Raw genomic sequence first — 24701 nt, forward strand, 5'->3', positions numbered from 1 at the left:
TCACCTCTGTGTGACTGAGCAGCTTGTTACTGTATATACCTAAGTCCCCTCACAAGCCATCCATCCCTTACTCCCAGTTTCGTCTTCCAATCCAGCCATGCCTTCCTAGAATCCCTATAAACCAATCATACCAGGCTGCAGCAGCCTTCCCCAAACCCTGGGATACTTTCAATTTCCATGGGCTATCTGTCTGACATGTCCTTCCTCCTTATCTATCTAGTAAACTCCTACTCATCCTTCAGAGCCCAAATCAAGTATCCTCTGAATTCTATAGGCTTTCCCATCTGACCAAGATAGAATTAATTGCTCCCACATTTAGTTTTCATCAACACTTAAAACCGTGACAAGTTCACAGTAGGTACTCAGTAACTAATTATTGGAACTACTTGCTCTTGGTTCTTTGTCCAGGATACAGTCGCAGTGAGAGGCAAATCCACCGATGAGCAACTCAGGCTCTCGTCTCAGTCTTGCTGAAGTGGAGATCCTTTGGTGAGGAAATAGGATGTGAGTAGACTTGAGGGGCCTAAGGACCCTGAAGTCCTTTTTCTCTGTATGTAGCACTGCCTGTGCAAATGGTTAAAACAAGAAGGGAGGGAGGAAGGAAAGAAGGGATTTGTGAGAGGAAGAAGAGTCAAATTAATCTGAACCTGTAATCTGAGCACCAGTTCAAGATATATGCCCTTACTGTTGGACCTTAATGCCAGAATGTCATAGACCAAACTCATAATTTAGTTTATGGCGGATCTTTATAGTAATTTAAAAAAGTCTAGAAAGAAGCTGTCTGGCACCATTTGCTGAAGACATTTTTTAATACTGTTAAATGATTCGTAATTAGACAGAGTAAGTGTGCCTTGTTTGCTCTGTAGTGGTGGTGCTGAGACTCGTTCAGCACTTTCTGCATCCAAGAGTCCTGTTTTATGTAAACAAGACCTCTGAGGAAGATAGAGATGGGTAATAAAGATGAAAAGAAATGAAGTGTATTAACGTGAGGACAAATTAATAACGGCCTTTCCATCCTCTACCAGGAAAATCAGTCGCTGCGGCGTAATTGTACTTTTCAAGGCAAAAGGGGAGCAGAAATCCAAACGAAGCAATGGACAGAAGAAAGAAAATCAGGCAGGGTTCCGGGGTCCAACTACTCTAGGAAGATAGCCTGCCCTTTGGGAAGCTGTGATCTGTGGGCCCAGCCAGCCCTCTGGGACCTGCAGAGGGCTTTACTGGCACAAATGAGACCACCTGCAATGCTTTGTCCCCATCACTGGGGCACGCAGAAGCTACATCAGGGGACGGTGAGCGGAAGTAGGAAGAAGGTAGGAGGATATGTGTGGTGAGATGCCAGGGCAGTGAAAAAAGAAAGGAAGACAGGATCGACAGAATCACTTTCATTTCTCGTCACATAAAGAGGTGGGAGGCTGCGTGTTGTTGAGATTTGACTGAAATGAATACAGCGTTGACGAAATGAGGCTGAGCTAACACAGGTGGAGCTATTTTCCTATCAGTGCTGACTGTCTGAATTCCTAGACAAGTAAGTCAGCTCAACTGTTTCTGACTGAGCCGAGCCTACACAGGTCACTCCATGTGCAGAGTGTAATGCCAGGAAGATACCTATGGGCTCCCCTTCACCTGGCTCAAGCGCGCTTGTCCAAAGGGCCTGCTCCCCATCACCGTATTCCACAAAGTGTTCCCAACCCACAGACGGCCTCCTCTTTAGGCCTTTGGCATAGGGTGACTTGGTGCCTCCTGGTCTCACAAAGACTCTTCAGACTCACACATTCTGGTGAGAGGCCCTGACGCCTGCCTGGAGTAGCGTGAGGCAAGCCAGGCTGAGGGCAGAAAGCGTTAAGGAGGCACTCAGGCTCAGGGACTGACCCTGCACTTGCACGACCTTGCGAATAAGTGCCTCTTTAAGTTTTGCTCCCGGGAGCCTCACTTGCCTCCCCCTAGTCTGGACTCTGCCCTGGAAAGAGATGCTCAGTGCTCTGGAGAGAGATTGATGCATCCTGAAGCCTCAAGCCAGGTCTCCCCTTCAGCTTGACTGCTCTTCTCACATGTTTACCTCAACTAAACTTCTCTTTCTTTTTACTGGTTAAAGACTCTGAAGACCAGAAATGAAACTGTATATAGTATTTGGAACTACACAGTGAGGGGACCACCTTGCTTTCTCACGGAACTCAGGAGCTCAGGAGCTCAGAGAGGGCCTGACTGCTGCGGAGGCTGAGACCTGTCATGGAGCTGTCCTGACTCGCCCTGACCAAAATGACCTAGGGACTCAGGGGCTGCTCCACCCTGGGAAGCCTTACGAGGGCCCCATGCTTGGTTTGATGCTCCGCTGTCACAGCCTTGAAGTTCTTAATAATTTTTTAACAGGAAGTCCCATGTTTTAATTTTGCATTGAGTCTCAGCTGATCCTGGCTCCACTTACCAGAATAAATAAAAATATCTGGTAGGTCAAGCCCCTCCCCACCCCTTTAAAAGCCTTGCTGACCACTCTTGGAGTAGACACAATTCCTTAAAATAACCTACAAAATCCAACTCGGTGGGCCTCAGTTCAACTCTCCTGCCCTGTATTGTGTCACTTTCTTCCTTGCTATTCACACTGGCTATCTTGGGGGCCTCAACTGCACCACATTCCATCTGTCCTCAGGGCCTTTGCAATGGTGGCTTCCTCCTCTGCCTGGAATCTCTCTCCAAGCCCCACCCCCACTCCCAAATTCACCCCTACTGCCTGTCCTTCAGTTCTAAGCACAGACTTTAATTCCTCAGGGACGTTCCCCAGATCCACCAAGCTGGATTGAGCCCCACGTGGTACCGTCTCACAGTGCTCCTTTAGTATGCACCATGATTGGCAATAGAATCTTTGTAAGATCAGCTGATTAATGTCTCCGTTTCCATGTGATTCCAGGTTTGGCAGTACCTTTGTTCTGTTCACTGTTGCAGGTTCAAGGCCGAGCCCTTAGCAGGCACTCTGTGAACAGCTGTGAAGGAGGAAGGAGGAAGGAGAAGGAGGAAGCCCAGAGTAGTCCTGCCTGGGTTGTGTGTGGGGAAAGCAGGGGGAAAGGTGGTGGTAGAGGGTGGGCTAAAGTGACATAGTCTCTGGAAAGAACCGGAGCAAAGCTGGGTGCGTACCTTTGGGCTGTACCTTCCAGACTGCCACACCCAGTGCCCCCAGTCTGAAGCTAACTCAGCTCCAAACCAGCCTGTGGTGAAGGGAGATGGTGAATGAGTGAAGTTCAGTCACGTTGAATTCAATTCCCTGGTGGTCAACCCTGACATCTCAATAATTAGAGGAAAGGATATCGTGTCAGAAATTTCTAATGAGCACAGGAACTTTCAATCTGCAATGTGGTCTGTTAAGTATTTTAATAGTTTGGGTCTTCATCTCATCTCTTCCTCCTTTATTTAGTGGTACATTTCCCTCTGGTGGTTTTATTCCCTTTGATAGACTTGTAAAAGCATTATTTTTTCCCTAACTCTCTGGTGTAGCTCACTCTGTCTCCTTGCTTCCTTTACCTTTTCTTTTGCAAACCACGGAAAGTCATGTGCTCTTCTTTGATTTTTCTTCTGTGGTTCCACATTTCTGTATTGCAGATTTTTTTACTTGTAATCTTTGAAATATCCCCCACAAGGTCAAAGTGACTGCTACTTATTTCTTTGTTGGGAAAAAGAAAAGTCGGGACTCCCTCTTGGCTGTAGGACGCCCGATCTTCTTTCAAACCCCCCTTCCAACATCTTATTCACTCAGGTCCTCAATGCTCCTTGTTTTGCTTCCAAAAAACAGTGTGACTTTCCACCACTTCTCTCTGTGACAGGAACTCAGGACATTAAAAAAAAAAGTCTTCTTCTTACAAGAAGAGAAAAAAAAGACAAGTAATTGGTAACTTTTCTAAGCAACTATTCAGTTATCTAAAGATAGAGTTTTATAATCAAAGTGTAGAGGTTTCTCTAAGGATTCATTTTTCACAGCCTTGTTATCCGTCAGCTATTGGCATCACTGAAATCCTCAGTATGACAAGGGACTGTTCTTCCTTATTCCCATTGAGCCCCTGCCTCATTGGAACAGCCAGGAATATAGGAAATGACATAAATTTTACTATTAATCCATTTTGATCCAAACCCTAGCTAAATGATAAGTAACTGATGTTTTAGGAAAAAATGAAAATTTAGTAGAAATACCAATTTTCAGATGGCTTTGGGTCTGAATAAAGGGCTGGGTTGGGCATTGATTCGTCTTACTTGGGAATCAAGAATATTTAGCTATTTCACCAGGGAGGTGAAATGCTTCTTTATGCTTACTTGACTTTTTAAAAAATAAGTTTCACACCCTGATTCTTTCCAAGTTTTAGTGCAGAAAAATTTACTTTGCCCCGCCAATGTATCTTTTTATTTGGCTTATTTCTAGTTTCCTTAGCACATAATGCACATGTCTTACTGTCTACATTCTATTGAAACATCCCATTTATAAGTCTTTCTACTGACTTCACCAATCATCAGCAGTGTGACCTTGGACAAGTTACTTAACCTTCCTGAGCCTTGGTTTCCTCAACTGTAAAATGCCAACAACAACAACAACAGCAACAACATGTATTTCCTAGTAGCGTTTATTAATTCATCTGCCCATCTACTTACTCAACAAATATTTCTTGATCACCTACTCTGTGCCAAGTGCTACCCTAGTTACTCTAGGGATACAGCAGTGAACACCACAAAGTCCCTGCGTTCATGGAGCTAACATATAGAGGGCTAGAGACACATAAGCAAATAAATATGCAGTAAGATCAGACCTGCTAAGCTATTTGAAGAATAAAGCAGAGTTGGGAGAAAGGGAATGATGGGGGGCATGGTGAGTTGGTTCCCCAGGAAGCAGATTCTGGGACAGGGGCTAGAATGACAAGAGTTCATCAGTGAGTGCTCTCAGGATCAACACCCACGGGAGCACAAAGGCACAGGAAGGTAAAAGGCCTCAGCTGACCCCATTCCAGCTCTGAAGCTGAGATAGCCTTTCAGAATTGACCCCAGTTGGGGCAACGGGTTTGGGCATTTATCCCCCCGCTTTGATCAGCCCCATGAGCTGCCTCTAGGAAAAAAATTTCCAGAGAGAGCTAAGAGCTTAGAGTTATCAACTGCCATCACCTCCAGCACCTGGAGAAATGAGTGCTTCAGTCTTAAAGGGGGTGTGGGTGGTGCATTGCCATGTCCACTGTAGGTGGGGAGGGATATGCTACTTTTGTTTTTCAAAGATTTTATTTATTTATTTGAGAGAGACAGAGTGAGAGAGAGTGATCACGAGCAGGGGGGTAGGGGTAGAGGGAGAAGCAGACTCCCTGCTGAGCAGGGAGCCCCGAGAGGGACTCCATCCCAGGACCCTGGGATTATGACCTGAGCCGAAGGCAGACACTTACCCAACTGAGCCACCCAGGCGCTCTAGGGATATGCTACTTTATATACAGTGATGAGGGAAGCTTTCTCTGACATGGTGACATTTGAGGAGAGGATTTTGAAGAAAGTAAGCATTGAGTCTTGCAGAGGTCTTGGGAAAGAGCACACCAGACGGAAGGACCAGGAGGTGCTAAGGCCCTGAGGTTGGAATGTCCTTGATGTGGTCAGAGAATCCAAGACCAGTGTGGCTGAAGAGGAAAGGCCAGTGGAGAGAACCAGGCACTAAAGTCAGGATGGAGACTTGGGCTAGATCATGCAGGGCTTCAAGGACCATAAAGGAGCATGTCCAGCACATAGTCCGTGCTTGGAGAAATTGCCGCCATCAGTGCCATTGCTCTTGGTGGCCATGTCCTGTTTAGCTTCATATTCTTTGCATCTGACACAAGCTCTGGTATACAGTAGGCACTCAGTGCTTGCTCGCTGAAATAAACATATACATTCTAGGTTATTTCACTGTTTCATGTGTGGTTTTTCTTTTGTTTTAGTGTGCAGCAAATTCTGGAACCTCTGTCTATACATATTTCAAAGGTTAATAAGCTCTTGGAGAATAAAGAACTGATTCTTTCTTGTGCCCAGCCCAGCCCAGTTGTGCCCAGAGGCTTGTGATGTGGTCTACCATGAACCTGCCCCTATTTCTGTACAGGATCACCACCACTGTACATATTATATAGTTAGAATAATGACATCCTGTGCCCTTCAAAGGAATTCGTTTGTGATACCCTTGCAGTCTGAATCCTAGGGACTAACATAGGACCTCTTCATGTTATTTTCCATTAAAAATTTGCTAGTCATTTTCAAATTCACTTCTGATCTCTTCTCAGAGGATGTGCTCAGGCTTCCAGTTTCTTTCTGCAAAGAGAGAAAGTCATGAGTGCATTGAGCACCATTAAACATCATATATGTACACATGGGTAGAAGGTGGCCCCCAATATAAGTTAACCTCATATTTTTGGCTGTTTTGGACACATAAACTTTTATGTCAATTTTTTTTGTCTATTTAAATATATAAACTTTAGGGATATAATTAAAACAGGCAATTGCCTACTTATAATTTATTAATTTAGATACACATATTTAAAATTATATGCATAAAATATTAATTTAGAGATACTGCTTTTTTCCACTTACACATTTCATGAAACAATTTGATTCAGATTCTTCATGGGCAACTTTGACATTAGTGTTGCTTTCTTCACAGAGACATCTTTTAGTTCCTCAAGTACAGTTTTCAGAGCACATCATCTTCTGTTAATTTTAAAATTCAGGATTGGTGCTGTCATTGTAAATTTTATTATAAGCCATGGGTACTATTTTTCCTCAAATCTTTTCAAAGATATATATTTGTGATCTTGTAAAGTAACCATTTAGAGTATGCTTTAAAAATCTGAACTCTACCTCTGAAACTAATAATACATGACATGTTAATTAATTGAATTTAAATTTTAAAGAATGCAAAAAAATCTTGTTCAAAATAAAATCAACCACCTCACACCCATTAGGGTGGTTACTATAAAAAAATGAATCCATAAAATAACAAATGTTGGTGAAGATGTGAAGAAATGAGAACCATCGTGCACTGTTGGTGGGAATATAAAATGGTACAATGTGAAAAACACCATGGTGTTTCCTCAAAAAATTAAAAAATAAAATTACCATATGATCCAGCAATTCCACTTTTGGGTATATAAACAAAAGAATTTTTTTAAGGATTTTATTTATTCATTTGAGAGACAGAGAGAGACCACAAGCAGGGGGAGAGGCAGAGGGAGAGGAAGAAAGAGACTCCCCACCGAGCTGGGAGCCCGGTGTGGGGGCTTGATCCCAGGACCTGGAGATCATGACCTGAACAGAAGGCAGACACTCAACCACCTGAGCCCCCCAGGTGCCCCTAAACAAAAGAATTGAAAGCAGGGTCACAATGAGATATTTGTACACTCATGTTCCTGGCAGCATTATTCACAACAGCCAAAAAGGTGGAAACATCCCAAATGTCCATCCATTAATGGGTGAATGGATAAACAAAATGTGGCATATACATGCAAGAAATATCATTATGCCCTAAAAAAGGAAATTTTGGGGCTATGTGCTATAATAGATGAAACTTAAGGACATTATGCTAAGTGAAATAAACCAGTCATAAAAGGACAAATACTGTATGATTCCACTTATATGAGCCACTTGGATAGTCATATTCATAGAGACACAAAAAATGCTGGTTGTCAGGGACCCAGGAAGGGGGGGGAATGAGGAGTTATGATTTAAACGGTTATAGAGTTTCAGTTTTACAAGATGAAAATTGTTTTGGAGATGGATATGACAATGGTTGCACAACAAAGCAAATGTGAGTGCTTACGTATATTTCATCGCAATTAAATAAATAAAATGGAATGAAAATAAAATAAAAAATTTACAATTGTAGGATCAACTCCTTTGGAGTAATTACTAAATCTGTGTTAACACTTCTTTGATTACAACAAAAAATTGATTCCGCCAGGTAACCACTAAAAACACCCAAAGTAGGCCTGGTTGAGGTCAATTCAGGCGAATGTGTCTTTCCATGAAAGTGTTTTGTTGTTTAAAATAAAGTAATTAGAGAGCTCCCTATAAGTTGAGAGGATTTTCAATGACTTGAATAAACTCTTTCTTTTTAAAAAGAATAACATTTTATATTATAAATTGGACCTGTACAGTAAATAGAAATTGGTTAGTTGAACTATACAAAATCGCCTATACTCAACTGTTTTTGACCTATAAATACGTCAAGTTCATATGTTCAACCTACCAACTTTTTGGGGTAACATTATGAATTAGAAAAATGTATTTAAATACAATACTGCTCTTAGATAGTTATTCCAAGATTCAAAATTTAAATTTCTATAGCCAGATTGTAAGTTGCTTTTGATGATAAGCCTACTTGCTTAGTCCCTAGAGGAAGCAACTGAAGCTCAAACTTTGTTAATTTCTTTATATTTTAAAAGAAATTATAAGAGTATATCTGACAGCATTTCATATAGATTAAAAAGTTGTTTTAAAATATATCTCCTTGGGGTGCCAGTGTGGTTCTGTCGGTTAAGCATCTGCCTTCTGCTCATGTCATGATCCCAGGGTCCTGGAATCAAGCCCTACATTGGGCTCCCTGCTCAGTAGGGAGTCTGCTTCTCTCTCTCCCTCTGCCCCTTCCCCTGCTTGGGCTCTCTCTCTCTCTCTCTCTCTCTCTCTCATTCTCACTCTAGCCCTTGCCCTCAATCTTGCTGTCAAATAAATAAATAAAAATCTTTAAAATAAAATAAAATAAAATAAAATAAAATAAATCTCCTTGACGAAAGAGTGAGAATGAAAAGATTAGACTTCTCACTTTGAACATTAATTCTTTCAAAAGGGCTCCAACTTGAGGGTTGAGAGCTGCACCTTTGCCCTCTGCCTGCGACTACTCAAGGACATAAAACAGAGGGAACGTGATGCAAATTGCTCAGTGTGTAAAAACCACCCGCACTTCCTTTGGTTAATAGATCCCTTTTTATGGGTCAATAATCGGCTCCATTTTGAGTTCTTTCATTATTTCTTTTTGGAAAAAAAAAAAGTCAAGCCTATAGAAAACTCTAAAGAACAGTATATTACCTAGATTCATCAGTTGCTCACATTTGTCATATTGTCTCTCTCTCTCTCCCTGTGTGTGTATATATATATATATAAACGCACATGTAAACATTTCTACATATATACATCCTATGTATATATAAACACACATATACAAACGTTTCTCTTATATATGGACATTTCTTTATTTCTTAACCATTTAAAGGTGTGAATATCATGACATTTTCCCCCAGATACATCAGCACATGTCCCCTAAGAACAAAGCCATTTTCCTAGATAATCAAAACACCATTACCACAGACAAGTAATAAAATATTGTTATAATATTATCTAGTATGTAGTCCTTATTCAAGTTTTCCCAATTAAAAATATTCTTTATAACTCTTTAAAACAAATCTAGGATCGTCTCAGATATCATTCATTATATTTAGTGGTCATGCGTCTGTAGTCAAATTTAATCTAGAACAGTCCTGCAACCCCGCTTTTGATTTTTGTCTTCATGACAAAGACATTGTGAGAGTCCAGGCCAACGTTTTGGACTCGGCTTGCTACTAGATCCAGGTGAGACCTTTTGGTAAGAATACTATCCAGGTGACAGTGTCTTCCTTTGGATCACATCAGGAGGCTTTTAATGTCAGTTTGATGTTAAGCTCGGTCACTTGTTTAAAGTGTTTTATGTTGATGCTTACCAACTATAGTCTTTGAAAGTGTTCTCTGCCCTTGTGCACAAAATCTGTGAAGTTTTTGCATCCGACTACGTAGAAAAATCTTACGTCTTGAGTCTCTATTTATCCCATATCCAAACTATGATTAGTTTGTGTCAAACAGGTTTATTTTGTTTATTTTTCAACTGAGGAATGATGAATTACTGATTTACTGATGACTTTAGTAATATGTGACTCTCCGAAAATTGAAAGCTGCTTGAAGAAGACCACAAACATCAAAATGTTTGTCTGAACTGCTGGGAAAACTGAAAGGGTGCTTGGTCATTTCTCTCTCTCTCTCCTCTGTCTCTGTCTCTCTGATTCCTCTTATCTAAGACCATCTCATTCTATTTCCCTATCGGTTGTTTCAGTTACAAGTTATTCTGTAAAGAGTAAGACACACAGAAGAAAGGACTTGTAGAGAACATTTAAACTCAAATCTCTCTTTTTCACCATAGCTGGTGAATATTTTGTATCTTTGACAGAATTTTCTGTCCACTTCCTAAGAACTTTGTCAAAATAACTTTTCTGCCAATATAAGCCCCTGGAGCAATCTACCATGCATTGCTTTGTGCTCTGGGGAATGGCTGACCTTGGTTAGAAATTAATTTATTACTTCCTGTTTCCTTTACATCTCCCACTTCCCTCCCCACCTCCTTGCTCTAATAATGACATATAAAGTTAATGAGCACTGGTAATTAAGAGGACATTTTAGAACAAGTGAGTTGGGTATTCAATGCCCATGACCTAAACTTTACTTGGAGAAAGGAGAGCTGAATAATTAGAAGATGGGATTCCAAATCAGAAGCCGAGGTGTCTTTTCTGCCAGTGATTTGTATAGCTTTGGCTGGATCGCTCTACCTCTCTGTATTTTATTTTGTCCATCAGCTAAATGGGACTTATAATAATTTCTCTTAAGAGTTTTTGAGTGGCCACAGATGAAAGCCACAATATGGTAGCAATATAACTTTTAATTTGAGAACTAGGCAGTATGAATATTTTTACTAATTATAAAATCCAATATATTTTCCTTGGTTCACTTTTATACTTTTACCTACTCCAATCAACAAAAGCCACAACTTAAATCTTTTTAATTAAATAGCTTAAAATAATAAGGGAAATTTAAAATAGTTTAATTTCTTATAGAGTGTCCAAGTTCAGCCTCAGAAAATTTTAAAGTTATAAGTAACCTCTTATTTCATAAGTAATCAATTAAAGGAATGTTTAAAAATGTAAATAAATAAGAGGAAAAACAAATCAGAACTCCATCATCATTAAGATGGGACCATTGTCAACACCTTGGGTATATCCTTGCAGAAGGGATCATCTAGGCATCTCCTTTTATAACCTGATTTTTCTTTTCATTTATTAATCTATTTTGAACATCTTTCTGGTTCATCCAAAGCCACTGTAACAGATGCTACTGTGACTACCCAGATTCCCCTTCCGGACTGGAAGACACAGATACCCAGCTGTCCGCTACTGGCCAAAGCCCTCAGCCCTCAGCTCTACTTAGAACTGCAGGATGAAGGTATTCACCTTGCCCAAGGGCACACCTCTCTGCATGAGCTGCTGGGCTGCTGGCTTCCAACAACTGGAAGATTCAAGGAGATAAAGGCCAGGCTCCCTTACCCTAACCGTAGACAATTCTGTCTAGAAGTCCAGTGCACTATCCATTGCGCAACACAGCCAGGTCCTTGACTGTAGACAGTTCTGAAGGGCTATTCCAGCTTCAGAATTTCCTGAGGTGTAGGTTGAGGCCTTCACTTGGGACCACACAGCAGCCCCAATTCTCCCTCCAGTCCTGCCCAACCCATTATTTCTCTTCCAGAGGCGTGATCCCAAGAGTATTATCTCAGTGTTTTCTTTCAGGGAACCCAATCTATAACAGTTGTTATTGGGAGTGGTCTGAAAAAGTTTGGAGCTGGATCACTCCCCTATCTCACTGTGGCTGTGGGGCGGAGCATAGATAACCCATGGCCCAAGGAAGCAGAGCATTCTTAAGGCTTTCACTGATGGTGAACTAGGATGTGACATTGGTGAAAGAAAATGCACCAGCTAGTGAAATGTATCATGTGTTAATAATAAATATGGGAGAAATAACAGAAGGCCAGTGAAATTGGGTGGCTATGGCTAAGCTCAACTGATACTTTGGAAAAAGATAATAAAAGGTTGAGAAGATTATTTGACAGTTAAAGAGTGATTGCCAGAGGGCTTCCTTGGTAGCTTATAAAGTACTCCAATCTTCGATAGCCAAAGGCTACAGAAAGCTAAAGACCAAGACCAGGACTTAATCATAAAATTTACAGAACACTACAGAATGTTTAATTCTCAACTGAGGCAGGTAGGCTAAGGAAGAATGGGTCCCTAACACCTGGATTGAGGATGTTTGGGTTGATGATCTCTAAAAATCTTGGATCTTAGATTCCTTTGAACTCTGAAATAGTAGAAGGAGACTACTCTTCACTCTTCAAGGTGAGCACTGCCTCCTTGTTTAAAGATGCTGCAGAAGCCTTTCTCCTGTAAGAAATCTGTTCCTTCCTTGGGATCTATCCCCACTTCCTGGTCACCAGGAGCATAAGGGCGAAGTTACAACATAACCTGGCTAGGGACATTCTGAGTCTGATAAAGGAGGAAAGGGACTGTACCCCAAAGGAGCTGTAGAACCTTTCTAACAGCTACCATCAGAAGCTGGGAGAGTATACAGGAAACTGGTTTCTGAGCATGCTGGGTCGGGTGGGGGATGGGGTGGGGTCATGAAACCTAAAGTTGAGTAAGTACTGATTTGAGGGTACTTTCCAGAATACAGGATTTAACACTCTGACAAGGACACTGAGTGATGGTGTAAATGTGCCATGAGGTGGGCTCCTAGAATTAAGGAAAAAGAAAGGGTCCACACTGAGACAGAAATGGCACAACTGCTGCAGCAGATGGTAGAAGGAGAGATTAAAGGGATCAGAAAAGTGGGCATGTTACAGCATATCTGCTATGTAAGATGACTATATTCTATGGGCGAGTCTGGAGGATTTACCGCTTACCAAAACAATAAGGAATGTATTGGTGAGAGGGCACCCATCACCACTAAAAAGTTCAGTGGTGGCTCTCCCATCTAAGGTGAGGCTCATGGTAGAAGGTGCTTACCAAACTGGGATGAGGCTAAGTGGCAGTGCTTAACCATCAGAGGCCAAGTACTGAGTGACAAGGCCAAAGCGTATTCAGGGCGGTCTGCCCCACAGAAAGTTTATATACTTGGCTAATAGAACATAGTATTCCTAGGGACAGAGTAATTGAGCAGCCAAGAAGGGTGCTACTTAAGCTGTTCAATCAAAAGAAATCAAGGGTGGATGATAAGGCAGCTGAAGGCAATCACCTTAACAGTCACAATCTCTTGTCTACTTTTCTAGCCCTGAGAAATCTGACTGAGGGAGGTGCCATTCCTAGGACGAAGGATTCCACAGTACTATGACAAGCATACATGGTAATGGTTACCTGGTTTTCCTGCAGAGAGACCTATGGCCATTTACTTTGGTGATGACATGACTAGGGAAAGGGGAGTACCCAATCACAGGGTCAAAGTTAACCCAGAGATCTGAAGCATCATCATGATGGCATATGGAAGCCACGTAATAAATATAATCCTGACCCAGCTCTGGCAGATCATGGGTCCACTGGGTACATGGACCCACCCAATGGTTATATCCCTGTCCCCAAATGTACCACAGGAAAAGATATACTTGGTATTTGGCACAATCCTCATATTGGTTCCCTCACTTTTGGAATGAGGCCAATCAGAGTGGGAAGGCCAAATGGATGCTCTGAACCTTGTAACCCACTCCCCACTCCCAACCAAAATAAGAAATCGAAAACAAAATCATATCCCAGCCACCTTTATAGTTTAAAGGATGCTGAGGTGGTAAGCCCCATGATATCTTTATTTAATTCATTGGTCTGACCTTTGAAAAAAAACAGATGGATACTAGAAGATGACAGGGGCCTACTGTAAACTCAACTGTGTAGAAGCCACAATTATAGATGGTGTACCAGATGTGGTGTCTTTGCTCCAGCAGATTAACAAGGCCTCAAGTACACGGTGTGTGTCCATTGATCTGGCACATATGTGCTTTTCCATCTCCATAAGGAAAGGGGATAAAAACCTTCACATCCATCTGGAACGGACAACAGATTACACTTACAATCTTGACCTAAGACTATATTAACTCCCCTGTGCTCTATTACAATATAGTCTGAGGAGTCTTGAATGGCTGGTCGTTCTGCCAAACGTCCCACTGTTCCACTAGAGTGATGACATCATGCTAATCAGATCAATGAGCAAGAAGTGGCTGGACTTTTGGTGAGACATAGGCCCTCCAGAGGGTGAGAATAAACCTTACAAAGATTCAGAGGTGTCTACGTTAGTTAAGTGTTGGAGGATCCAGTGGTCTGGGCATGGGGAGAAATCCCCTAATTGTCTCCAAAAAAAGAACGAATGATTACATCTTGCGCCTTTCATCACAGAACACTTCACGGGCCTTTTGGGATTCTGAAGGTAGCATATTACATACCTGCAAACACAGCTCTGATGCATATGTCAGATGATACAGAGGCTCCTGGTTCTAAGTAGAAATCAAGATGAGTTCTGTGGCAGGTCCAGGCTGTGGTGCAAGTGACCCTGCCACTTAGGTCTTACAATCCAGGAGGCCCTATGGTTTTAGAGATGTCATGGTGGGAAGGGTCACCGTGTGGAGTTTATGACAGGCCCTAGTGGAAGAATCACACATAGGCCCCTGGATTTCTAGGGCAGGAGTATGCCATCTGTAGCAGAGAATTATACACCTTTTGAAAAAGAGCTCTCAGTATTGTGCCTGGTAGAGATGGAGTGCTTGACCATAGGACACCAAGTGATCAGGCCACTAGAACAGTTCATCTTGAGCTGGGTCCTTTCAGGCCACCAAATGATAGGTCACATGCGCCCAGTGCAAACCATCACATAATGCAAGTGGCACATCCAGGATCAAGCATGAGTAGTGCTGGAGAACACAAGCAAGCTGCACAGGGCTAGCCGAGGCCCCGGGTCATCCACCACTGTTCTCCTCCCTCCCTCCATAATGGTCCTTTTCCTGCAGCTCACATTTATGGTGTCTCTGGGGGGTACTTTATGATGAACAGAGGAGGAAAAAGTCCTCTTTGGATCATGGATATGTCAGCCTCATATGTGCAAACTGAAAAGGGATGGCAGCTGGACTACCAGTCATTCAAGGATGGCAGAAAATTGTCCCAGTGGCAAACATAATGGTGGTGCACCTGGTCACCCAATTTGTGGGGAGAGTAGCCTGAGGTTAGAAGATACACAGACTCATATGTAGCAGCAAATAGCTTAGGTAGCTGGTCAAGATCCCAGAAGAAAGATTGGAAGATAGGAGACAAGGAGCAGAGGCATGTGGATTGATGTGGGAATGAGCATGCAGTGTGAAGACCTTCAGCTTGCATGTATGAATGCCCACCAGAAAATACTCACCACGGAAGAAAAACTAACAACTAAGTAGGCAGAATGACTTGACCAATTGATATCAGCCAGTGTCCGTCATCACCTGATGCTGGCACAACGAATGCATGAACAGAAGAGTCATGGAGGCAGGGATGGAGGCTAAGAATGGAAAGGAGGAGTGAGCAAGCAAGAATAAGGCTCTGAGGAGAGAAGGCTGGAGGAGAAAATGTTCCCCAGCCAAGCGAGCAGCCTTAGAGAGATGTTAGAAATGAAATGTCTATTGAACTGAGCTGAACTGAACTGAACTGAAATTTATGAAGTGTTTTGCTGTGGACCTGGGGTAGGATTAGGGATTCCTACACAACAATCTCACCAACCAAAGACAGTATGGCCCTTGTTACCAAATGTCCAAGCTGTCTGTAACAGAGACCCACTCTGAATCCTGGCTGTAGCACCAGTAACTTTGGCAAGTTGGCCCCTTGCTTCTTCTACCCTAGACAGGGCATCTTGACTGGAAGAGACATGTGTTTGGAATACGGTTTTGCCTTCAGGACCTAGTCACTACCATATTCTGGAAGCTTACAATGTGATCCACCTCTACAGGATCCCAAGTGGCATCACATTATACCAAGGAACCCACTTTTACAGTCATATTACATACTGCACTAGCCAGAAGGTGGTAGTCTGGTAGAATGATGGAACAAATTCAAATCACAGCTGATGTGTCTGCTTGGAGGTGCTTTTGAGGATGGAAACCATCTTTGAGGGTACCGTGTTCACCATAAATCAACAAACTTAAATGATGAGGGTCTCAGTAGGTCAAATACATGCATCTAGGAACAAATGAGTGGAAATAGGAGTGGTGCTGCTTACCATCACTCGCCATTACACCCTGGGGATTTTATGCTTCCTGTCCTCTCAGCTCTGAGCTATTCAGGTGTAGAGATCCTGGTTCCCAAGAGAGGAACACTTCTGGCCAGAGGACACATCACCCTGTTGTGTAGCCAATTTGATGCTCAATGAGACTTTCCTTGAACACCCTTATAAAGTTATACACTTGAGTCGATTTCTATCTTCCTTCATTTTTTACTCTGCTCGGCACTTATCACCATGTGAATTATATTGCTTGTTTATTTGTTTACTTGCAGGTTGTCTTTCTCTCTCCTTCCCTAGAATGGAACTTCCAGGAGGTCAGAGACATTGACTTGTTCTCCACTGAGTCATCAGTGCTTACCCTGAAGGCACTCAATAAATATTTGCTAAATGAATGACCCTACAGTGGAATTTTCTGTGGGTTGGTAGTATTCAGTTGTACGTATGCATGATCGTTTATTTAATCAGTCACTTGTTGCTGGGCAGCTCATTTTCCTCACATTCTTTCTCCACTGAAACAATGGCAAAATCTTCATGTATATCCTCTACTTTTCCTTAAGATGAATTCCAAGTAGTACAGCCGGCTGGCACATTAGGTAGCGCTCCTAGTTTTCCAGGCTTTTGAAATATGATGCCTCATGGTTTGTTTAGAAAGTATTATTATACATGCAATTCAGATTTAGCTCTCCTCTTGTCAGGCTTTCTCAACTCCATATAAAACCATATTGTGCCCTGACACCTGTCAACATTTTATATAAGAAATCCATCCATATTCAGAATGGTTTATTTTTCTTTGCCTTTGCTGAAGATTGTGTGAGGGTCCCTAAACCAAATCCAAACTCAACCCCACAGAGATGCTTCATAAATCCAATGAGCCATTCCAGGCCTCCCATTTCATTTCTCTCTCAGGTACTCTTGGCTGGGGGAGGTCTTTTTTGCTCCAGCCCTCTCTCCGCAGAGCCACATCCCTGCCTGCTCATGTCTTCTTCCTCTTCCATGCCTTTAATCCCCCCTAAGCTTAATTTCTGCCCCCACTTTATCATGTAGAGAGCTGTCCACTCTCTTACGAAAAGAAAGTCTCTCCTGTGTAGAGACTCAGGAGTCTGCCTTCTGTAAGTCTCAGCAAGTTTGGGTCTCTTCCTAGAGAGAAGTTCTCAGACTGTAATGCATAAAAGAAAACATTCCTTTTGGGGTTTTGTTCTGTTTTTTTTCCCCTTAAGTTACTCCCCCAGAGCCCAGAAGGCCTGATTCCAACATTCTGTCACTATTTGTATTGTGCAATCCCACTTGGAATTGTGCGTTACGTGTATTTGATGAATGTGTTTGGTACACTTGGGCTTCCTCCAGAAGTATTTTCTTCCTGCCATTCCCCCATTTGTCTCCCTTCTTTTTGTCTCAGGTTCTGAGCTTCAGAGGTGAAAGATCTGGATTGGAGTCCCATTTCCACCTCTTACTAACTGTGAATTTAAACATGACACTTTATTTTTCCGGGTCATTGTTTCCTCATTTGTAAAACAGTGCCTACTGTCATAAAGCGTAAATGAAATAGCACAGTGGCCGAGGAAATGCTCAACAAATGTTAATTGTTATTATTCTACTCTTCCACATGGCATTTCTGCTCTTTATACAGCTTCTTGGGCATTCATTGTCTTCTTTTTCTTTATGCTATTCCATTCCTTAGTTTCCCTATCCTTCAGCTTCCCTCCATAGGAACCTCTGATAAGATTAAGTCTTCTGAAATCTGCCCTCCCTGTCTTCACTTCTCAAAAGGTTCTTTCCTCCTGTCTTCACTCTCTTGTTTAGCTTTAGCTTTCGGAAATATTTTTCTTTGCCTTCCCGCCATCATAGTCTGAACTGTATCTTCTTTATTTTTCTCTGTTGTTTATGTTTAAATTCCTACTCACCACCTCTTTCTTCTCTTCCAGTCTTCCCTCCATGCCTTTGGGCACTTTCGCTATTTCTCCTTTTTACTTGTCCTTCACATCTGGCTCAGTGATGCTATTCTGTTATGCATACACACTGCCTTTATCTCTGTAGAGATTACATCCAATTCTCTTTTTATAGAGAAATAACATTTATTCAGTCATTCATTCATTGAGTCAATGTTATTGAGAGTATCTTTAAGGTGCTGGATTGGGTCTTTGGAAGATAGAAATAAAAGTCACAGTCTCTGCCCTTAAAGAGCTCAAAGTCTAGTGGTTAAAGGGATGACAAAAAAATCCAATTTGGGTGGCAAGTCTATGAAAGGGGCACTGCAGGGTGGATTAAGAAGGGGCAATTAGTGGAAACTGAGGTGGGAGGAAGGGGTATAAAGGAAAGCATTTCACAGATGTTAACATCAGAGTTGAGTTTTGAAGCCTGAGTAGGAATAAGTCAGGAGAAGTGGCGGTATGAATATGTTAGAGAGTGCAGATTCTGGGTAAAGGGGCAAAGATTTGTCTTTGCGTGGAGTCTAATCATTTACAACTGAATCACTTCACTATTCAGTGCATTCAGATGATTTCTTAAACCATAGCTACAGGATGTCCTTTTTTGACTGCATTCCCCATCAAGAGTGGAAGGTTCATGAATGAAAAGAACTTCTGGTTTGATGATCCTATATTCTTTTTTGATAAAGCCCCATATCATATCTGTCTTTGCCCTCTGCTACACCAAATCTAAATTAGTTTATAATTTTTTAATCTACTGTTTCATTCATGAAGCCAATAAAAATGTCGTTTGTCAGTATGGAGGTTCCACAAAAAGTTAAAAATAGAACTATCCTACGACCCAGCAATTGCACTACGAGGTATTTATCCAAAGGATACGAATATAGTGATTCAAAGGGGCACCTGCACCCCAAAGTTTATAGCAGCAGTGTCCACAATAGCCAAACTGTGGAAAAATCCCAGATGTCCATCCACAGATGAATGGATAAAAAAGATGTGGTACACACACACACACACACACACACACACACACACACACACAATGGAATACTACTCAGCCATCAAAAAGAATGGAATCTTGCCATTTGCAATGACGTGGATGGAACTAGAGGGTATTATGCTGAGCACAATAAGTCAGTCAGAGAAAGACAAATACCATATGATTTCACTCATATGTGGAATTTAAGAAACAAAACAGATGAACATAGGGGAAGGGAAGGAAAAATAGAATAAGATAAAAACAGGGAGGCAAACCATAAGAGACTCCTAACCATAGGAAACAAACTGAGGGTTGCTGAAGGGGAGGTGGGTGGGGGGAGGGGCAACTGGGTGATGGGAATTAAGGAGGGCACTTGATGTAATGAGCACCGGGTGTTATATGCAACTGATGAATCACTACATTCTACCTCTGAAACTAATAATACATTATATGTTAATTAACTTGAATTTAAATAAGAATTTTTTAAAAAGAAAAAAATGTTGTTTGTGTTGGTCTGCTAATTAGAATAACCACCCAAATTCTGGCATCTTTTCTCCTGATATGTTTGCTAAATTTTGCACAAGGTCTTCACTCTTAGTAGTTTTCATTAATGCAGGTAACTGTGCCCCATGGGTTTGTTCATTGGTAATCAGACTCCCATCTTATGGTCTCTTGGCTTCATAATGAAACTGCCTTCAAAGAGGTCCTATCTGCACGGATCCAAATGTTGTTATTATTGTTGTTGAGCCCTCCTTCCCCTACTCCTTCCTATTTTGCCCTCTCTTGTCACAGCGCAACTGACAACAGAAGCTTGGAGCTCAGTGAATAATAAGGTGAGCCAGAACACATAGGACTGAGACTTGGAAAAGAGACATAGCCACTGGGGTGAGATAGGCCCTTGATACAGACCCAGCTGAAAGCAACTGGCGGAATTCTAGTGATAAGGGCAGAGCATGGTATTTAAGGTATTCTGTGTTTAGAGGACACAGTGATAGACGATGGTAAGCCATCCAGGTAGGTGGGAAATCTGGCTGGCATTTTTATGGTCTTTGCTTTGAAATTACACATGAATTGAGAAAGAGTTGAAATATCTTTAATATGAAGTCAGCAACCATGAATGTGGTCTATGTTTCTATTTACTCGATCTTCTATATTTTAATAAAATTTTAATATTTTTTTCCATGAAAATGTCTTGTGCATTCACTGTAAGATCGATTCCCAGATATATTACAGTTTGGCTATTATTGTGAGTGATTCTTATTTTCTAGTTGGTTATTGCTGGGGTAGAAAACACTATTGACTTCTCTAAGTTGATCTTGAATTAAGGCAAACTTGCTGAACTCTCACTAGTTTTAATAGTTTTGTAAATGCTGTTGGTTTTTCTATGCAGATAATCATATTGTCAGCAACAAATGTCTATTTAGTATCTTTTAATCCAATGTTTGTATATCAGTTATCAATTGGAACAAACAAATTATTCCAAAATTTAGCAGCTCAAAACAATCAGACATTTATCAGCACACGGTCTCTGAGGTCGGGACTCCAGGAATCTGACTTAGTGTCAGAAACTCCTCAGCATGACTTCACCTTATTCTATTTATTAGAGCAACTCGCTAAATCCAGCCTGAACTCAAGAGTGGAGAAATTAGGGCCCACTTTTTGAGGATTTATGGACATTTTTTAAACCACCACATCTTACAATTTGCTTTTCTTCTTGTCTTCCACTTGGAAATTGTTATTGGTGAGGACACTAATAAAAGGTTAAGTAGGGCAGGGATCATGAGAACTTTGTTTTGTTCCAGACCTTAAAGGAACTGAGCATTTTTAGGGCTTCTCCATCAACAACCATGTTGCCCTCCGTCTTCTGGTAAAAGTCTACATCAGATTAGAGCAGTTCCCTTCTAGTGCTGGCTCCTGAGACGATTATATTATCATAAAGTAAATATTAAACTTCATGAAATACTTTTGCATTCAGAGATTTTTTTTCTCTTCTTTATTTTTCTTTTGTTTTCTCTTTTAAGATAGGTTTTCTGATATTACACGTATTCCTGTGATAAACCTCACGTGGGTTTGTTTTTCAATACATTATTAGGTTCCCGTAGAAAGTAATTTATATAGGATTTTCCCACCTGCATTCATAGGTTAAACAGGCCTGTACTTTCTTTCTTGTGCTGTCCATACTGGTTTTAGAATCAATGTTGTTTTTGTTTTTTTTGTTTTTTTTAATAAGCCTCCTAAAATGAATTGGTCAGCTTTCTTCCCTTTCTATTCTCTTCAACTTAGAAGTTTTGTAGCATGCAGGGGCTCAATTTTGCCTCATTCTGATGTCAAGTCTCCACCCCAAAGTAAACATGGGAATATATGGTACATATTTGTTTCCTCAATGTGTGTGCTCCATCTTTCCCCATGAATAATCATAAATGTCCCTGTCCTTTTTTAAAAAATAAATTTATTTATTTATTTGTTTATTTCAGAGAGAGAGAGTGAGAGAGCAAGCGATATACCTCTGTTGGAGGCCAGCCTTCTTTTCCTTTCCATGCCTCCATCTACTTACACCTGGTTTGGTTTACTTGCTCCTCTAGCCCCTGACCTACTGTTTCATCTCCAGTTCATGGTTTGGGCCTTCATTGCTGGCTCTGTGTTGCTTATATAGCATGGAGCCAAAATTTATACTATGTGGCTCAGATGTGTAATTAATGGTAGCTACTTTATTTTTCAGAACTGACTCAGACTTCCTCATGAACACTTCATGGATAATGACAGAGGTGGAGAAGGGCATTATAAGGGTATGTGGTGGTACCAAAATTTGCCAAATGTAAAAATGTATCAGAGTAGCTTATAGACTAATGCAATCTCATTTTGAAGGAATCTCCTTCTCTCTCCTTCTTAGGTTCCAAGATGACTTCCTGGGTTCAAAGGAAACTTAATTGTATGCGTGGCGATGAGGAGAAGGGAAGGCAGCTGCTTACCAGCATGCCCATCGACCTGACAGAACACATAGCTGAGGAGGCATCGAAGAACCAGAGAAGAGCCCACACACCTGCACTTAAACCAGTCAGTTCCTCTGGTCACTACAAAGACACACCACACTGGATGCCTTCTTGGGGAAGTGGGCATGGGAGCGGGGAATTTTTGAAAAGAAGACAAATGGCCCTGATAGGAAGTGTGGACCCTGAATTTGACTGAATATTCATCCAAAAGACAATGAACAAAGCTGAATAAAACTTTTAAACTGAGAGACACTGAACTCACTCTAATTAAGAGGTGTATTTGTTTCCTCTCCTACCTAGTCATATTTAGCTCGAAAGCAAGATCAGTTACAGAAACAAAGAATGGTCCGCTTTTTACACATTTAAGTGTACTGGCTACAAAATCTGACCCTACTATATTTAGACTAACAGGTTTTTGGCTTCTTTATCTTGGAACCTCATCCATTGGCTGACCTCCTGGCACCTGGTCTTCCCCCATCCCAGCCCCTTCCTGGTTCTGCTCCAGACAAATGGGTTTTAGGTAGAAGGCTACAGTCTAGTTTTGGCTGTACTGCTGGCTAGCTGTATGGCTGTTCTATCTCTGAATTTTCTCATCCATAAAATGCGAAGGCTAAAACCTGAGAGTCTTGCCAGCTCTATGATTTTTTCCCCCCACAATCTTGCCCCGATCCCAGCACTTCTTCTCAACAGGTGTATTTAAACTGGGTGGAAAGGCAGACTTTCCTAATCAGTTATTCCATTTTATTTGCTCTCTTCATTGATTTCTCTGCTGATTTGATTTGGAACAGGTCACGCTGAGTCTGCAAAGTGCCAACAGTGGTCAGCGTCTGCTTGGAGTCTAGCTGCTCCATACGGCACGCTGCTCCATACGGCACGCTGCTCCTCTCACCTGACTCTCTTCCCCACCTCTTTGGGAAAAATCCTACTGGCATTTCATACCTGTCAAGTTCTACATCAGACAGCCTGTGTGACTCTAAATGCAGGCTTTCAAAATCAAAAGCACCAAAGCAGAGAGTCTGTTTGGATCCGGAAAGGGATAGTGCTCTTTTCTGATAACACTGTTTCCCCAACAAAACATGAATTTGAACAAATGAATCTACAGAATCACTGGTGCCGGGTGAATTCTTCTTTTCTTTTTTGGTGCCTGGTAGGGTTAGTTCCCATCTTCCAAAGCCAGAGCCCTAATGAGCTCCAGGGGGACAGAAGTCTGTCAATCACAAGGTACTTTTCCAGTAGAGTCATCTCTGCCCCATCAGAGAACCACAAGGCATGAAATAATTAGAAAGCCCAAAGTAACTGCTCTGTTTTACAAGAGCAAAATCCGTATGCGGATCATTTACATAAACTTGTCACTTCCCATTACAGTTCTAATGTAGGCTGGGTAATAATCACAGGCGCGCTGGGGGAGGGGAGGTCAAGGTAGGCTGTGCGTCCACATTGGAAGCGCAAGGTACGCATGTGCTGTGCCTTCCGCCACCCCCCACCTTTGTGGACTCCTGAATCAATGTAAAGTATCTTTTCTTTTCAATTAAATAAGAACTGTTCGTGCTGCTATGGCAGCAGACCCTGTGCTTAAGAGAAGAAAAAAAGCTTTTGCATCAAGCTATTGTTAGGGGAGAATTCACTTTGAGGAGCATTTCAAAGCTGATCCGATTGGGGGAAAGAATCATGTTAAATATTTGCTATGAAATATTTATAAGAAGAGCACAAGAGCAGTTGACAAAGTTGCCTGGGAAAATAAGCATTTCTCCTCATTTGGAAATTTTAGATTGGGGGTTGAAATGCTCTAGGGGGAATTTATATAAGTGCAAATGCATGTGTGATGTGTGTTCACAAACGTGCGCGGGCACACACACATACACGCACCCTCACACACATGGTTGAATGGGTTGATAGGATTTAGGCCAATCTGCATCTGAATGCAGTCTCCCAAATACGGCAGCAATAAGAGGTCACTGAGGACTGTCTTGATAATTGTGTTTGAAGAAGGATTGCACTCATTCCAACAGAGCAAAACGCCCGGACTTACCCAGGCAGCCAGGAGACATAGCAGACGCCATCTTCTGGGTGCTCTCCTCACATCCACGCCCCGGCAAAGGAACTCTTGGAAGGGAGAGCTTTCCCTGAAGCCCGCCTTTTATTCCATCCGCATAATGCTAACGATGTCCAAGTATATGCACTGTAAAGGGAAACAGAGGATTTGTTGGAAGCCAGAATATATGCTCGTAGAGGACAGTGTTTCCGTCTGCGTGGCTGGTGGATTTTTCAAAAATATTTAGCACCCAAACCCTGCCCACCTGAACATACAATGATGTAATAAAAAGGGATGAATGATGTATTGACTTACATCGTTATAAAAAGCTCTGCACCAACTATGTATACTTTCAATATCCATGGGGCTCTTCTCTCCATTGGGAAGAGAGAAATGAAAATACTCTGTCTTATTCAGTGTGTCCAATAAATAAATCACGTATTTAACACTTAGCATTTACCACCTGAGCTTTGCCATCATTTTATGTAGCATTTTATATGACTAAGAAACTAGTGTAGGGGAATATGATTAGTGTAAGTAACTGAGTAGCTAACTAGGGGCATATATACACTGTTACTGACGCTTAGTTTAACCTATGCATTCTATAGAGAATTTTACTGTAGACCAATTTTATTAGTCAGCAAACTCATCACAAGATTCTGGCCAAAAGAGCAAGC

General features: G+C 41.7%; 1 long non-coding RNA gene across 1 annotated transcript; it reads right to left on the minus strand.

The window, feature by feature from the left end:
• Positions 1 to 5388: 5388 nt before the first annotated feature.
• LOC113925315 lies at positions 5389 to 24230 on the minus strand. Its single transcript, XR_003520975.1, has 3 exons — positions 24022 to 24230; positions 6156 to 6285; positions 5389 to 5856 (listed from the first exon to the last, which is right to left on the minus strand). It is a non-coding gene; the product is annotated as an uncharacterized LOC113925315 (long non-coding RNA).
• Between the last annotated feature and the right edge of the window lie 471 nt (positions 24231 to 24701).

This window comes from Zalophus californianus, chromosome 2 (assembly GCF_009762305.2).
Source record: "Zalophus californianus isolate mZalCal1 chromosome 2, mZalCal1.pri.v2, whole genome shotgun sequence".
Lineage (NCBI taxonomy): Eukaryota > Metazoa > Chordata > Mammalia > Carnivora > Otariidae > Zalophus > Zalophus californianus.